At 38.6% G+C, this 17,632-nt stretch overlaps 1 pseudogene; it reads left to right on the top strand.

Annotated features, from left to right (window-relative positions):
* Positions 1–3,505: 3,505 nt before the first annotated feature.
* LOC149217619 (serine hydroxymethyltransferase 3, chloroplastic-like) lies at positions 3,506–16,163 on the top strand (annotated as a pseudogene).
* Positions 16,164–17,632: the final 1,469 nt, after the last annotated feature.

The raw sequence follows: 17,632 nt of genomic DNA, 5'->3' as shown, positions 1-17,632 counted from the left end.
TGAGGAGATAGAGCGATGACAGAACCAGTTACACGAGGTAACCATGCTAAACTGTAATATGACGACAAGATAGCTGTGCTACGTATTGACATAAGTGAGGGATCTGCCTACTTATTATGGGTTAAGTGAGGTAGATACTTTCCTAGATGAGTTTGAAAGGGAGTTTCCAGAAAAGCAACGTTTCTATGCCTTGAATTGGGTACTACGCGCTACGCCCGCGAGGTGGTGGGGTACGCGCAAAGGGAGCTTTGAATGCAGGAGAATGATGAACATGTAGTTTGGGAAGCCTAGAGTGTGATTGGCAGATAGATGCAATGGGCAGGATAATCCGCGTGTACATCTAGCTAGGTGGGTGCGGATATATGGAAAACAACCTATGCAGATGCACATGAACTCCACGCAGAGAGGTATGGTCAATAAACTTGTGTTGGGGGGGCAGATGTGCAGTTGGCTCTTAAGGTTGGATAGACAATATGTGAAAAGAACAATCGTGCAAAAGGCTATCCACGTAGAAGCATTTGACAAGGTATGCAACGTGCAGTGAAGTGGTTGGGACCTGCGCATACTCAGACATATGCCTTTTCGGTTGGTTGATAGAGTCGAAGCCGTAATTCCTATAGAGTCTATCGTGTCTAGTCTGTTCCTTGTGGCACTCGCATGGGTAACGGACCGTGGAGCCCTAGAAGAAAGGCTCACGTCATTAGAAGAGCGCGAAGATGAATGGTTGGGATTCGATGATGATATCCAATAGGGTGATCTTAGGCTCCAAGAACTCATGAATGAAAGAGTTTGGTTGAGGGAGAAAAGCGCCATGGAGGAAGCAGAAGTCAAGAAGCTTGAGGAAGGAATAAAGAAGGACTATCTTAATAGAAAGACTGTAGTGATAAAGTAGGACGAGCTTAATTACATTGAAAGAGTTAGGGACCACCGCTAAGTGTTTATTAGTTTGCTGCATGGGATGGGACCATATGTTATTAAGGAAATCACAGATGGCGGCGCGGTACAGTTGGAGAAGTTAAATAGCGAACTCTTCCCAGGGAAAGTAAATGGAAGTCAGTTGAAGCTGTTCATAGGTGGCCCGACTAGCTGACTAACCACAAGAAGCATAGTCTTAACAATCCAAGCAGCTGAAAGCAGGCGCGAGACTATAAACTACTCTACTTGAGAGCTGCGTGATGTCAGGATTGCATGCAGTAGCGAGGTGTCACAGGGTCCACTATAGCGCAAGGGTAGCTGCGCTGTCGCAAAGGTTGGCTGGAAAGTGACTGTTGCAATCACTATTCACGATGTGATGCTTGGTTTGAGATGAAATGGAGCGGGCGGCAGGAATTTAAGGCAAACCTTATGGGTTAGATTTGGGAAAATCTGTCGCCAAGGGAGAATTAATGGACCAGATTTGGAGGGAATGGTCAAATTCAAATTCAAAAAGTGCTATAAATTGGAAAGGGCTGCCTAGTAGACAACAATTGGCCATTTGAGAATTGATCTATTGCACGCCAAGAGATTCATGAACCCCGATTTGTTCGATCTTCTGAAGTCAAAGGCATTATTTGAGCACCACCGTGAACCGTTGAGAGATTTGTGGAACAACAGTATGACCACGCCCGAGGAAGCCATGGATATTAGAGAGATGGCCGCTGAAGAGGCCGCGTAGGGAATGACGATAGTTGATGCCCAAAAAAGCACTGGGATAGTTACAGAAATCCCTAAATCGTCACACACACCAAGGCCCAAGAAAGAAAAGCAACCTATGGTACCGGTGTGCGTGTACTCTAGAAACCTGTTGAGAACTAAATTGATCATGGAAGAAAAGGGGAAGGCAATTAATTTGGAAGCTGATTAGGAGGAGGAAGACCTTGAGGAAATCCTGAGAGGAGGAGGATGAAGAAATGGAGAAAGAAAACCAGGGTGTGTACCCTCTGACCAGGTTGCCTACGTATGTTCCTTCGTGGAAGGGGAAAGCAAGGGTTCCTAAGGACCTAGATGAGAGCAAAAGCTCTCTAGAGACTCCGCTGCTCCCCAATGATATCATTTTTGAAGGATTGCACTTAGGATAGGTGTCGACTCTAAAGTTTGAAGATTGGGATCTCACGGACCATGATAAATTCCCACACTTGGCAACTGCATAGCTAATACGACCAAAGAAAAATACAACGGTGGGAGTCATAGAGTTGGAGTTGCACAAGTGGTTGCAAGGAGTAGAGAAAGCAGGGTTGTTATACCTGCTTTGGGTGCCGCATTACCATCACTCCCCAGTAACTATTTTGTCATTAGGTAGCTACTCTGCCTAGTGCATGATGGGTGTTTGTGGTTGGAGGAGCCCATCCCCATCACGGACCACCTAATCCACAGAACTACCTGACTCCCTTGCAAGGGGGAGGACCCAGTAGATATTTCAGAGGGTAAGAGTAATAATTTGGTCATCGCGGAGGCCATGAAGAAAAAATTCAAGTTGGAGAAGAAGAAGAGGGGGTACATGATCTCCAGTATCAAAAAAAATGTGGTCAGAGTCGCGACACAGATACTGGCTGGAAAGGTTATGTAGAAGTGTCACACGGATGAGGTGCCCATGTCAATGGTTGCACTTGCGACGCAACACACAGAGGGGGTCTAGTTTAACTGGTTGGAGTATTTGTGCAAGGAGTTCCTGGAGAATTTTCAGGAGGCACAGGAATAGGGGAAGACTTTCCACTATGCATGGCTTCTGTTGTCATAGTGCTGGTGGCTTGGGAATTTCCTTAGGACAACCAGTTCCCCATGATTGCGAAGGATCTTCCAGAGGCAGCGAAGTATGCTTATCTATAGGCAACTAAAGACGCACAGAGGATCAGAGACAGCAAGATATTCTGGGTGTTCATGGAGATGAACATCATAAGGGGATTAACCGCAAGCCGCGGTTATCACCCACTGTCTACAATAGTCTATAGATCTTCGTAGAGTTCAAGGCAGACTTCCATCACGTATATATCAGGGTGCACAAGGACCCCATGAAGAAATGGAACGAGCTCCCCTGGTTGGCCATGGATGATGTCATATTCATTGTGCTTGAGTCATGGTCACAAGAGTGGCGCGCTCTAGCTAGCTCCATGGTGGAATCAGAGAAGTTCGTTGCAAAAAGTAAAAAGGAGGAGGAAAATTGTGGATGACGTAGTTGGCAGAGAAGAGAAGAAATGAAACGACAACAACCAAGGCATGGGAGGCGCGCGACGCCGCAAAAACAACAGTAGAACAACAATAGGCAACAGAGAAGGAGCACGAGGGCCAGAAGTCACCCTCGCCTGAACAGGAGCCCGAAACAAAGGAAGGTGGCACGGACCCATAGACAGTGTCCACACAGCTGAAGTAGCAGCACCTAAGAGAGCAAGTGGGGCAACGAAAGAAGTCAAAAGCCTCCAAGACTTCTTTCAACATGATCACCCTCACTGAGGGGGATCTACATGATATAGGGGAGACGGTGCACGACGTCACCGCAGAGGCCCTCCAACAGTTTGCGGAGGAAAATCAGATGGTGTTGGGGGCCCTCCAGGCACAGATACATGAGTTGCAAGTGCGCACTCCTCAGGTTGGTACTATGTTGACCAGCTTTGCAGTAAGCACGGTCGCAACTGAGGAAATGTTTTGCGCTCGCACAACCAACACTATAGTGCTCCCAAAAGGGGCACTGGTTACAGAAAGTGAGGCTGACAAGCCTATGGTTAGTGCGCTGAAGGGAGTTGGGATAAACATGGCTGCGCTCCCACGGGAGACGCTTTATGTTCTGCAGGATGGAGTAAATGTAGAGCTACGGGTCAGGGAGAATCGTGCGCTCCAAGTAATGAGCGAATAATGAATTAACAAGGAACAACTGATCCTGTAGTGTGAGGAGGTAGTGGCGCAGAATTGGTAGACTGTGCAGGTGGTTGAAGAAGCTTGCCAGATGGTCCCTAAGTTGGCCATCCCAAGAGAGGCACCAGTAGAGGTGCACATCCAGAGGCTGGCAGTAGGGGTGCGCGAGACAAAGGAAGAGATGGATAAGGTTCAGCTGGAGCCAAACCTTCAAATAATTGAGTTGCAGTTGAAGGCGTAGCCTTCAACTCCACCAGAGGTGAGGGAACAATGCGCCAGTGCCATTACAATGGGAATAGAAGAGATCAGTAGTGTAGTGAAGGACTGCACCAAATTATTTTAAAAGTCGTTTGAGGTCCTCACCACTCTGTAGGAGGACCCGAACATACAACGCTTAGAAATAGAGATGCGTGAGCTGCAACAAAAGTATGATGATATAAAAGGGACTGCACAGACGGTGGCCCTTACAAAGAGGCTTGCATGGATGCAACAGGAAAAAGCGCTCAAGGAGCAAGTAGACATGGCATGACATAAGGAAGCGATTTTGAAGGCACGCATCCAACCATGGACCGATGAGGCCTTCATAATTACAGCCTTGATCGAAGCCAAGCTCGTGCAGATGCAGGGAATGTAGGAGCAGATGCAGGGAAGCAGTTCAGGTACCGCGGTGTCTGAACAACATGTCCAGGAGGTACAACAGGTAGCTACTCAGTGCACTACCGACCTTGCAGTGGTCTGGGTAGAGTTGGGAGGTCTCCACATGAAGATATTCGCACTGACAGAGTGACTCGAGGGCGAGTTACGATGTTTTGTTGGGGGCCTGTTGGGCACGAGATCCTCCAAGGGAATTTTTGGGGTTAAAGTCTAGATTTTGACTAAATCTGATGTAAAGACTCCACGTTTTGTCAGCGCGGACCGCTAGCTTGTAAATGAGTCATAGGGTTTTCCACCCTCATTTTTGTAATGTAATGTCAGCTTTAGAGATCTACCCATGGTCCGCGGACAATGGGATTGTATAAATAGAGCAAGGCTCTAAGTCTTAAATCAGATAGAAGGAAGTCATGAATGAAGGATGAAGAATTGAGTCTTATCTAAGGGAAGAGTCAAGTCTTGGGTCGTAGAGTAGGAGAAGGCTCTACAACTGAGTGCACAAAGGCCTAGTAGTCCATAGTTGAGTGCACGGACCCCTGCAGCTGAGTGTGCAGGGTAGGTTGAGTCTGTAACTGATTGAAGCATTAATAAAGAGAAGTTTTATACCATTCCTGTGTATTTATTTACCGTTTTCTGCATTTAATGTATTGGGTATAAATTACATTTGCGTTGTTTATATGATGTTCATACATATATGATTATGTTGATTAAGTGAATATAAGATAAAGTATCTGTTTATGCAAACTTCAATAATAGCTATAAGAAGATAAGTAAGATTCGTGGTGTAACTTGGGGAAATATTGCAAATCATTGCCTTAGCAGCGCGAAAGCACCTCAGCACCTGGTTAGTGCTGCATGACAGCAATTATAACAGATCGCAAAGGCCTTGCAGGTTAGGGCAGTGCGCGAAGTGACTTACACCAAGCCATTCAAAGTTGGACTAAATTGACCCCTTAGACATCTCAAGGGTGCGGAAACTTGGTTCCAGCATCCCCCCATACTACTTCGGGTGAGACCTTAGTCCGCGATCTGCGGCCTATTGCAGAAAGGGCCAGTGGTGTAGGGATTTGTTTGGCTAATTAACTTCGAACCCGGGTCAATCCCCCTCAAGCCAACATCAGGTGTTGTTCTCGGTGTACTGTAGCAGCAAGACAACTGACGGTTTAGCTAATGCAAGGTTTCAGGTGAACCTAGGGGGCTTTTGATATACCCAGAGGGTACGTGGAAGGCAGTCTGTGCGCGGTTCTGTCTAATGCGTTACTACTCGAAGGGGTACCCACTGGGGTTACAAGGGAGTCCAGCAAGCATGACCACCTCTTGAATTTCATGCATGCGTGGCTCCCCAAATCCACAGATTTATGCGCTCAATGGCAAATCCTGTGGTTTAAAGACACCGGAACACGTCTCTAGCCTAAAAAAAAATCTGCAAAAAATGGAGGTAACACTAGCCTTGGAAAGTGCTTTGATACCACTTGTTATGCTCTTGACCTGCGAGAAGATTCCAGAATACCAAATATGTGCAAAATACAACCCAAAACATAGAACAAAATGAGAAAAACAACAAGTATTTTATTATTCAGAGATGAAAGCAATGTTCACTTGCCTCTTTGAGGGGGCAACCTCTAGTAGAGCAGAGCTCGATTACAAAATAAGACATGACATTCCACAATGGGGAGTCTCTATCCTTTATATAGGATTCATACATACAATACCATGGGTCATTACCATGGTTCTCTCAATACCATCTATCTAATACCATGGCCCGTTTGCAACTAACTATGGTCCCTTTCTTAAATGCGGGTCAACCACTTACAATTATTAATACGGGCTTTATTAACTCTTCAACTAAATATAACTATGACTCGACCTTATTACATAAATAAAGGGGCTAGGGTTGGACCCTAACAATTGACATACCGATCATCAATAAGCAAGGCCTCTATACATTGCTGCCTACCCCTAGTCGACCTTAGGAATCCATCTGCATGGGTCACATGTTGAGCCTTCCTTCTACTAAGCATGGAAACGACTGTGTTTTTGTGGTCGTCAAAAGATTCTCGAAGATGGCCATTATAGTGGCCTACAAGAAGAATATCACAACAGAAGCCACTGCTAAACTCTTCTTTGAACGAGTGTGGGTATACTTTGGGATCCCACAGTCTATCATCTCAAATTGGGACAACAGGTTCCTCAGTACATTTTAGTCCAGTCTCTGGTCGATGTTGGACCATGGTGAATTTGAGGGGCGAAATTTAGGGGGTTTTTCATTTTAGAGGGGTGAGATTTTTATAAAACACCCATTTCATATATTTAGCCTAACTTTTATTTAAAAACTAATTTTTTTATTTTTTATTTTTTATTTTTTTATTTTATTTTATTTATTTTTTTTTTCGCCAAAAAAAATGGGTGGATAAACTATGAAAAGACTTATTTGACCCAATTCGCCTGGTTTGGGAGGTTATTTTCCATTACAATCGCCCGATTTTCTTTTTAGCAATGTTAAATTTGTTTGCAATCGACCATTTTCTAGTTTGGGAGGTTGTAATTGGTCCCAATTGCCCTGATTTCTTCTGTAAACGACTCCCTGTTTTCAAATCTCGTTTTCATTGATGGCAATGGTGTAAATAAATAAAAATAAAAATAAAGTGGAGGTATGTTAAATAAATAAAACCTCTTTTTATACTTACTCCAAAGGTATGGTAAATAAATAAAAATATAAATAAACTAGAGATATGGTAAATAAATAAAACCTCTTTTTATATTTAGTCCATAACTCTCTTTCTATTTAAGAAGGCTCAAAAAAGAGGTTTTATTTAAATGAATCCTATGTGCCAAATACCATATTTATAAAAGAGGTATGGTAAATTAATAAAAATATAAATAGACAAGAGGTTATGGTAAATAAATAAAACATTTTTTTTATATTTACTCCATAAGTCACCTTATATCTACGAACATGCAAGTGTGTAAATAAATAAAAATATAAATAAAGTGGAGATATGGTAAATAAATAAAACCTATTTTTATACTTACTCCAAAGGTATGGTAAATAAATAAAAATACAAATAAACTAGAGGTATGGTAAATAAAAAAAACATTTTTTTATATTTACTCCATAAGTCACCTTATATTTACAAACACTCGAAAAATGTGTTATATTTAGGTGAAGCCTATGGGCCAAATACCATGGGCCAAATTATTATTAATACCATGCAAAAAAACATTATTAACCCTAATATTAGTATCAATAAAAATAAAGATGACATATGGTATTGACCCATGGTATTCACGTGGAATGTAGCCTATTTAAAGGGGGGAATTAAACCAACATAGATTCATCTTTACTCTGGATATACTAAGCATCCAGAGGGATCAAAAATATCGTGATATGAAAACTAGCATATAGTGAAAAAATATTTGATCCCTCTCGGGGCTTGGTAGATCAAGAGTAAAAATGGATCTTTTAATTTAATGTCACTTAAATATTTTAACTCGGTTAATAAAATAAAATAAAATAAAAATCAATTATTAATTTATTAATTTTTATAAATTACTAATAGTAGTTTTTAAGCTTTAGGTTTATGATAACCCATGGTATTGACCCATGGTAATGCCATGGTATTCATGTGAGCATAAACTATTTAAAGGGGAAATTCTATCAACTTAGATCCATCTTAATTCTGATAAAAATGCAATGTTGTATATTAAATGAAATGAAACCCACTGGTCAACTCTACAAAAGAGAGTCTGGTCAGCTCTACGAAAGAGAGTTTGAACTAGGAGAGTCTAGCTCTGCAGAATGCTCTACATTGTTGATGTACATTACACAATATATAGTAATCACAGATTTATGGAAGTTAGAACAATAACCTAAAAAATAGAAACTAATTCCTATCCTGAGGTCATGTGAACGAATCACTATTCTAAGATATTCTCCATTATCTCTAACACTCCCCCTTAATGGAGAAGGGGTTCAAAAATATGCCTAACATCTCCCTAAACATTTCAAACTTGATTTTTCCAAGAGGCTTAGTGAAAATGTCTGCAACATTATCACATGTATTACAATATACCAAATGGATTTCTTTTGATTGCACTTTCTCCCTGAAAAAGTGGAATTGTGTATCCATGTGTTTAGTGCTTTTATGAAACACTGGATTATTAGCAAGTTTGATTGAACTCTAATTTTCGCACTTGATCGTTTTTTCCTCTTTCCGTTCTTCCCCAACATCCTGGAGAAGTCTCCGCAGCCAAACTGCCTCACATGTTGTTGCACACATAGCTTGATACTCTGCTTCTGCTGAAGACAAGGAAACTGTGTTCTGTTTCTTGCTACTCTATGTAATCACCCTGGATCCAACGTTGATTTCATATCCTGTTATGGATCTGCGATCATCTGAATCTGTAAATAATGTCAATCTAACATCAAAGGAGTTAGTATAAATAATACCATAATCTACAGTACCTTGTAGATACCTCAAAACACTTTTCGCTGCATTCCAATGACTTTCAAGTGGCTTGGACATATATTTACTTAGCACACTGTGTGCATAAGCCAAATCTGGTCTAGTAGTGGTCAGGTAGATTAGGCTCCCAACCAGTTGTCTGTAAAGTGTCGCATCTGCCTCTTTAGAGCCATCCTTACTCTGCAGTTTGATGTTCTGTTGTAATAGTATTGCTGCAGGCTTACATTGATCCATCCTAAATCTTTCTAATAGTCCTTTGACATACTTTCCCTAGGACAAAAATGTTTTTCCTGAATCTCTCCAGATCTCGAGACCCAAGCAATATCTTAATTCATCAACGTGTTTCATTTCGAACACCTATGACATTTGTTGTTTGATTTCTTTGATCAAATATGTAGCATCACCTGTAATGATCAAATCATCTACATACAAAGAAATCAACACTATGTGCCCTTGTTCATCTTGCATGGTATAAAGATTAGGGTCATTTTTGCTTCTGTTGTAGCCCAATTGTAGAAAAAATGAATCAATCTTTTCATACCAAGACCTGGGTGCTTGCTTTAGTCCATAAAGTGATTTCTTCAATCTATAGACTAAATGTTCTTTCCCTTTCTGGACAAACCCTTCAAGTTGCTCTAAATAAGCCTCCTCTTTTAGCTCTCCATTTAAAAATGCAGACTTTACATCTAGTTGGTGTATCATCCAATGTTTCTTAGTAGCTAAAGAAATTAACATTCTTATAGTGTTTAGTTTAGATATAGGGGTGAAGGTTTCTTCATAGTCTATGCCTTCTTTTTGTGAATACCCCTTTGCTACCAATCTAGCTTTTAATTTATCTATAGTTCCATATGCATTGAACTTTGGTTTATACAGCCATTTACAACCTATGGTTTGTTTCCCTCTAGGAAGTTCAACCAGTTCCCAAGTGTTGTTTCTGATTATAGATTCATATTCTTGTTCCATAGTTGTTTTCCATTCGCTACATTCATTTTCTTCCTTATAACTAGAAGGTTCAACAATATTCATCATACTAGTTATAAAAGCATTTTCCCTATATCTTGCAGGCAATTGAGCTTTCCTAATTGATCTCCTAAGTGGTGGTGTAGCCTCAAACCTTGTCTGATCATCATTCTTTTTCTCTTCCTGCTACTATTGTTGCTGCCATATCTACTGCTGCTACTGTTGTTATTCATCTTCTGCCTTTGTCTGCTACTGATCCTGATTGTTTCCTATTTCTTCACTTTCTTCTTCCACCAAGTCTAGAATATCCCATTCCTCATTGTGCTTATCAGATTCTTCATGATCCTGCTCATGGAATATGACATCTCTATTAACAAAAATTTTGTGAGTAGAGGGATTAAATAATCTATAGGCTTTATATTGTGAACAATACCCTATGAAGGTACATCTGATGGCTTTTGAATTTAGTTTTCTCCTGTCTTCCTTTGGAATATGGGAAAATGCTTTAGACCCAAATACTCTTAAATGTTTTACTATAGGCTTAAATCCATATAGTGCTTCATAAGGAGTTTTAAACTCAAGAATCTTTGTAGGACTCCTATTGTTATGCTCTTGACCTGCGAGAAGATACTAGAATACCAAATATGCCAAGAAATATACCCAGAACACAAAATAATGAGAAATAACAACAAGTATTTTATTTTTCAGAAAGGAAAGAAATGTTCACTTGCCTCTTTGAGGGGGTAACCTCCAATAGAGTTGGGCTCAATTACAAAATAAGACACAATGCTCCTCGAGGGGAGTCTCTATCCTTTATATAGGATTCATACATGCAATACCATGGGTTAGTACCATGGTTCTTATTAATACCATCTATCTAATACCATGGCCTATTTGCAACTAACTGTGGTCCCTTCTTTAAATGCGGGCCAACCACTTACAATTATTAATATGGGCTTTTTTGACTCTTTACTTAACTATAACTATGACTCGACCCTATTACATAAATAAGGGGGTTAGTGTTGGACCCTAACACCTATTTTTCAAATAAATTGCAGTATTCAATGCTTCAGCCCAAAAACCATTTGACAGATTCTTACCTTTAAACATGCTTCTAGCACATTCCACCAGTGTTCTGTTCTTTCTTTCTATTACTCCATTCCGCTGAGGAGTATGGGGTACTGTAAATTGCTGTAATATTCCATGATATTTACAATACTTGATAAGCTCATCCTTCCTGTATTCTCCCCCTTGATCGGAGCAGAGAATTTTTATTTGCTTCCCTGTTTTCCGTTCAATCATATTCCTGAACTGCTTAAAGTATTCAAATGTGTGACTCTTCTTACTTAATAAATACACCCAAGAAAACTTTGTGTAGTCATCAATAAACAGTAAAAAATATAGTGCACCTCCTAATGATTTTGTTTGCATGGGTCCACACAGGTCTGTATGCACTAATTCAAGTATATCTCTTTGTTTCTTTTCTACTCGGACAGAGAATTCTTCTCTATGCATTTTTCCTAATGTACATGCATCACAATCATTATGTAGTTGTTTAGCATAGGAAGATCTCTTACCATTTCCTTCTTTTGTAGTAACAACAAATCATTGTAGCTGATATGACCAAATCTCTGATGCCATAGCTTTTCTGTAGTCAAACTCGTAGCTGTCAAGGTTCGAACTGGTGCAGGTCTTACATCCACCTTGTACAGACCTCCTGTTCGAATTCCTGTAGCAATTGTCTTCATGCCTTCTAGCAGATATTTAATATAACAGTTAGATTTAGAAAATTCAACTTTAAGATCTTGATCTGTGATCATGGATATAGAAATAAATTTCTTTGTTACATCAGGCACATACATGACATTATGAATTTGTTTTACATTACCATTAGGTAGAATGATAGAATTTTCCCACACCCTTTGATCTGATGACTTCTATCATCACCTAGGTAAATTTGTGCTCCTTCGTTGATTTCTTTAAAATCTTTGAACCAATGCTTGTTCCTTGTTGGACTGTTTGATGATAGAGCACTCAAATAACATAGATCATTGCCCTTGATTTCCTCTAGAGCCATTTGGACAGGAAAGGAGGAATAACAATTTTGTAAACAAGGAGCTCCGTCCTTTTCAGGTACATCATCAAATAAAATACATATAGGAAGGCATAAAAAAGACTCCAAAGGTTAAATTTCCATGGTGGGTTGCAATCGGGAGGATGATAAAACTTATCCATGGCCTTTCTTTGTTAGTGCTTGCCAAGGTGATATTCTTGTTAAATATATTATCTGTGAATATGTGTGATATTCTTGTTCTATATATTATAACCCAAGTCAGTTGGTCCTGCATGTGTGATATTCTTGTTCTGTATATTATGTGCGATTCAAACCCAAGTTAGCAATGTGCAGGAGGCAAATTCAAACTGGTGTTTCTTTTGGTATCTTTCATGTCTACCTCTGCCAGAGAATTATCCATAATACATCAAGTTTTGGATTCACATGTCTCTCGATATTTGATTGTTTTTCACATTTTGAAGTGGAAAAAAGGATATATCTTATTTCAGGTGCAAACATATTCATTGCAGGTCATAATGGGCAATGGAACAGTAGGTATGGGCTTGTTGGGTCAATATAATTTGAACCCAACTGCAAATTTGATGCCAAAAACTTCACAACTCGTTTTGGGGGTTCCATGGAAACAGAAAAGCAGAAAATTAGGAGGTTTGAAACTTTGAGGCCGTGCCCATCATATAAACCTTTTTGTATCACAACAAGCTTGACAATGGAAAATCCTTTGGCGTTCATGCTGGCGCAACCCTAAAACTTTCCAGATGTGCATGTTGTTCACAATTCACACTATGATTTGTTTATTTATGTATTTATTTTTGGTTGAAATTGCTACATGTATAGATAGCCTATGTGACATCCTTGATAATCTTTCCATTTGAAGACCAAGTGAAGAAGGCATGGATCATAGTTGAATATAGTTTAACTTTGAGGTGTTTAGAAGATTCATTTGTGAATTGAGTTGCTGCAAATAAGCTTCTTATCTTCATTTAATGAACTATGTAAAATACCTCGATTTTATTTATAGTTTTGTTGAGTTAATGGTTAGTGAATGGCTTGATAAAGACTTTGTTCTTGATTTGGATTCCCCTCAGATGCCAACAAATAGAAATTGTATACCTCAATAATGCAATTAATTCTCCTGTCAAATCATGCCTCAGTTACTAAGGGTACTAAATTTATTGTGATTTCTTTATCTAGTTTGTAAATTACTCTGTGCAGAGGGAAAGAAGAGCTTTATAAATCCTCCTCTGAGTGAGCTTGATCTTGAAATGAATGTGATAATTGAGAAAGAAAAGCAGTCGCAATTCAATGGCTTGGAACTTATTTCTTATGAAAATTTTACATCCTGGGTGGTTATGGAAGGTGTTGGATCATGTCTAACAAACAAGTAATCAGAAACATTCCCTGGTAAGAGGTAAGTGGCTAAAGATATAACTTGGAATGTGAAGAATGGAACCATCATGATTGTGATTGTGTCTGAGCTGCTTAGCAGTTTCTTCTTGCCACTTGGTATTTTTTTCTTGTTAAACTCAGTTTCTCTTAGCTTTTGGACCTGTACTTTTTAGTTTGAATGTTTGACATGTGTGTAATGGTTTCTGGGTTCAACGTTATAGTCCAGATACCTGTAGTTTTTGCATGAGTATCTTTTATCACAATGATGGATACAATTGTTGGACACTTTTCTATGTTTATTCACTACTGTGTTGGGTTGGGATTTATGCCATGCATATAATATGCTGGCAATGAATTCATTAACCAAAGTGAGAGGCTTTGCTAGTAGAGGGCCCTAAAAGCATTCCATCTTAACAACAGTACATGGGGTGTTAATTTTCAACCATTATCTCGATCCCCAACTAATTCTATTGTTTACACAACTCTCCTCCAACCACATCATTGCATTATGGTGTGTATGGTTCTAAACTACGAACCTCCTTTGATAAGATTATCATTCCTATTTGGGCATGTAACATGTGAAAATTTTCTTTACAACATTTAGGGTCTGGACTTACCACATGGAGGGCATCTATCTCATGGATTCATGCCATCCAAAAAGCGAGTGTCTGCTACATCGATTTACTTTGAATCAATTCCATATCGTCTAGATGAGTCCATAGGTGAGCTTGCATTTCCAGTCTAATAATAATTAGGAGGAAAACAATTCCATCATTGACAAATATTGAACCAATATTTTGGGAAAGTGTTCAAAGTGTCAATGGTCAGGTTTGTTTTCTTGGGTTATAGGATTCATTGACTATGAGATGCTTGAGAAGAATGCCACCCTTTTTAGGATCAAGCTTATCATTGCTGGTGCTAGTCCATACCCCCGAGATATTGATTATCCTCACATGAGGCAGGTATTGAAGCTAGGTATTTCTAGATCTTATAATGGCAGTCCTTTCAAAAATTTCTCTTTCCAACAATGTTTATTCTAGCATATTTTATTAATATGTTCTTATAGTATGTAATGTTGGATTTTTTATGATTTTTAGTACTAAAAAGTTTGTGGTTTGGGAAGATTGCCAATACAGTTGGGGCATACTTAATGATGGACATGGCACACATAAATGGTCTCATTGTTGCTTCTATAATGGTCAATCCATTTGATTTTTGTGATGTAGTAACAACTACAACGCACAAGGTGAGTTGATGTTATTAATTTTCTCTGCACTTCACCCTTTCGATTAAAAATATGAGTATATTATATGGACCTTTTTTTGGATCTATCTTAATGCTATATATTTGTGCCATTCCCCCCTTGTAGAAGAAAAATAATCCCATTAATGTTCAAGAAACGACGAAGAACTAAAACAAATATGCCATTCCCATCATAGGAGGAGTGATTATAGAGTTAAGAGGTGTAGATTTTCCTTTTGATTCTCTTACATGTTCTTTGATTCAGTTTCGTATTTTAATTTTTTGATGTTCTTTCTATTTCTTATCACTACTATATCAAAGCTTTGATGAAAATCATTATGTTCCTTGAATTGTTTGTCAATTGTTTCACTTTTTTCCTTTCATTTTTATCTTTCTGACATTTTTCATTCTGAAATATTTTTGGATTGGAGGGTTGTCATTTTTAGTCTTTACAAGGTCCATGGGGAGGCATGATATTATTAAGGAAGGAAATAGTATTGGGGGTTGACCTATATACAACCATAAAAAATGTAGTTTTTCCAGGTTTACACGTTAATATGAGGTCTCCTTCCTTTCCTCCATCATCCATATTGTTTTCTTGCTCACTAATACCATAATATTGGATATATCAATTTTTTGTATCATTTCGTTTCTAAAATATACATGTAATAATTTATGGCTTTCTAGGGAGGACCACATAACTATACCATAGGAGGGTTGGTTGTTTGTTTAAAACACAATGTAACTATAGAGTTCAAGGCTTCTCAAGTATAGGTGTAGCACTCTCACATGTCTAAGCTTCTGTAAAATTCATGCATGTGAATTATTTTTTGAATGGATTTTGTTTCTTATCAAAGGTAAAATAGTTTTAGTAAGTTGTAGCAAATTGTCGAGCCTTTGCAAAGAGCCTAATGGATTTGGGTTACAATTTGGTGTCTGGTGGTACTGAAAATCACCTAGTTTTAATTGATCTGAGGCCCTTGGTAAGGATCCTCTGTTCATATGCTAGAGTACACAACCTACTTGTATATTGATTTCTATTGGATTTAGTTGGTTGAATGTAACATGGTATATATTAATGGGCTTGGATAGGGCATTGATGGTGCAAGAGTAGAGGACGTTTTGGATGTTGCTTCTATCACACTGAACAAGAATTTTTTACTAGATTACATGAATTTTTTCTTTGTACATTTAGATGTAAGGGATTCATTAATTTTCCTTTCTCCATGGGATGATATAGCTTACTTTAATACCTTACATTTTCAGGTGATAAAAGTGCTATGGTTCCTAGTGGTATATGCATAGGGACTCTTGCATTAACCACCCGTGGGCTTCTTGAGGATGACTTTATTAAGGTTGCAAATTTTATCCACAAGGGGTTGCAAATAGCCATTAAGCCTAAGAGCTTTGTGAAAAGTACAAAATTAAAATATTTTATAGAATTTATTAATTCAGACAATTTCCAGCTACGAAATAGCATTATTGATGTCAAAAAGTGAGTTGAATCATTTGCTAGCCAATTTCCATTGTCTGGTGTTGGCACTGAAAATCCTAGTTAGATATATGACGTGCTCACAAGATCAGAAGTGTCCTTTATTAAATTTTAGGTTGGGCTTCAATGATGATAACTAGGTTGGTAAGATTTGGTTCCATGTGTATATTATAGTGATGAATAATGTTTAAGTTGAATTTTGTCTAAATTTACGTGCTTTCCCAGCATTGGCATTAACAGATTCTATTCCGATGTGTTGGATGTTGAGTTTGCCATTTTATTTATTGGAAATTATGTATGACTCTCTTTTTGTTCATCACAAGAATTTTGGGTTGAAAAATACTGATAACTTGTATGGAAGCTATTATAGCACTTATTTATGTGGTGTGACTATGGATATTTTATATAGCTTGGAAAGCAATATTCCATACTTCTCAAGGGCCCAGGTATTGGGCCAAGTACACAGTTTCATAAAGTGTGTTCACTAAGATACTTCTACACATGCACAAATTCCATGTATACATGACACATTTGCAATCAATTGGGCTTCTAAGACTTTATTGTTACATTCATCATCTCACATAGGCTGGCAATAATTGGTCCCATTTGTAGATTATAGTAATGAACCATATTGAGATCTGTATTTTATGTGCTTTCTCAATATAAGAATATAGATTCTGTTTTGGTGTGATGGAAGTTGAGTTTTCTGTTTTACTTATTGGCAAAAAAAGTCTGCATAATTTTTATGGTACACCCTTTCAATCCTTCATTTTCCTAAGCAGTTATTTAGACTCTCTTCTATTGGTAGGACTAAGTAATAGGATTAGTAGGCATAAATACTTAGGTAGGAATAAATAGAAAGAAAGTGCAAATGTTACATTTATTGTACACACCCTTTATAGAATGAATTTACCACCCTATCCAGGGTTTATAGATAAAATTGACTTAGCTTGAGTAGGTATTTACACAGGGTTTGATTACTGAATTTACCACTTTACACACCCTGTCTGTGTTTCATTTGAATGGTTGACTACTCTTACTATTTTGAATTATATTAGTATTAGTCAGTATATTAGATCGATTGGGACTTACACTATTACGAAGATACATCCTCAGTTTATTGAGTCTATAGAATCAATCACTCATTTAGTCTATAGGACAGAGGAATGCAAAGTATATAGAGACAAATTTGAGAGCCAAACCACACAAAAAAATAAGTGGAGTATTTGATCCAATTACTATTGGATTCACTTATTCCAAACAAGTGTATATATAATTTTTTATGGATTTTTATGGGGTGAAGAAAAAAGTGCAAGGATTGTTGGATTAAGGCTGTGAGACATGATGTGATGTGCTTGAGGACTGTAAAATATACCATGGCTGGGTGGTATCTATTTTTCCAAAATATCATAGGACTTGTAACTGGTCCCATACACAATAAGTAGCCCCTTGTGGAGGTATGCTAGTCCATGAGAGGTGAGCATGTCACTTGGGGGAGTTGAACCCCAGTGGGCGTGATAACAACACCCCTCTTTC

Source organism: Pinus tabuliformis, chromosome 1_1, assembly GCF_031772625.1.
Source record: "Pinus tabuliformis cultivar Carrire ecotype Pingquan chromosome 1_1, CPIR1, whole genome shotgun sequence".
Lineage (NCBI taxonomy): Eukaryota > Viridiplantae > Streptophyta > Pinopsida > Pinales > Pinaceae > Pinus > Pinus tabuliformis.
This window is presented reverse-complemented; position numbering and strand designations above follow the sequence as displayed.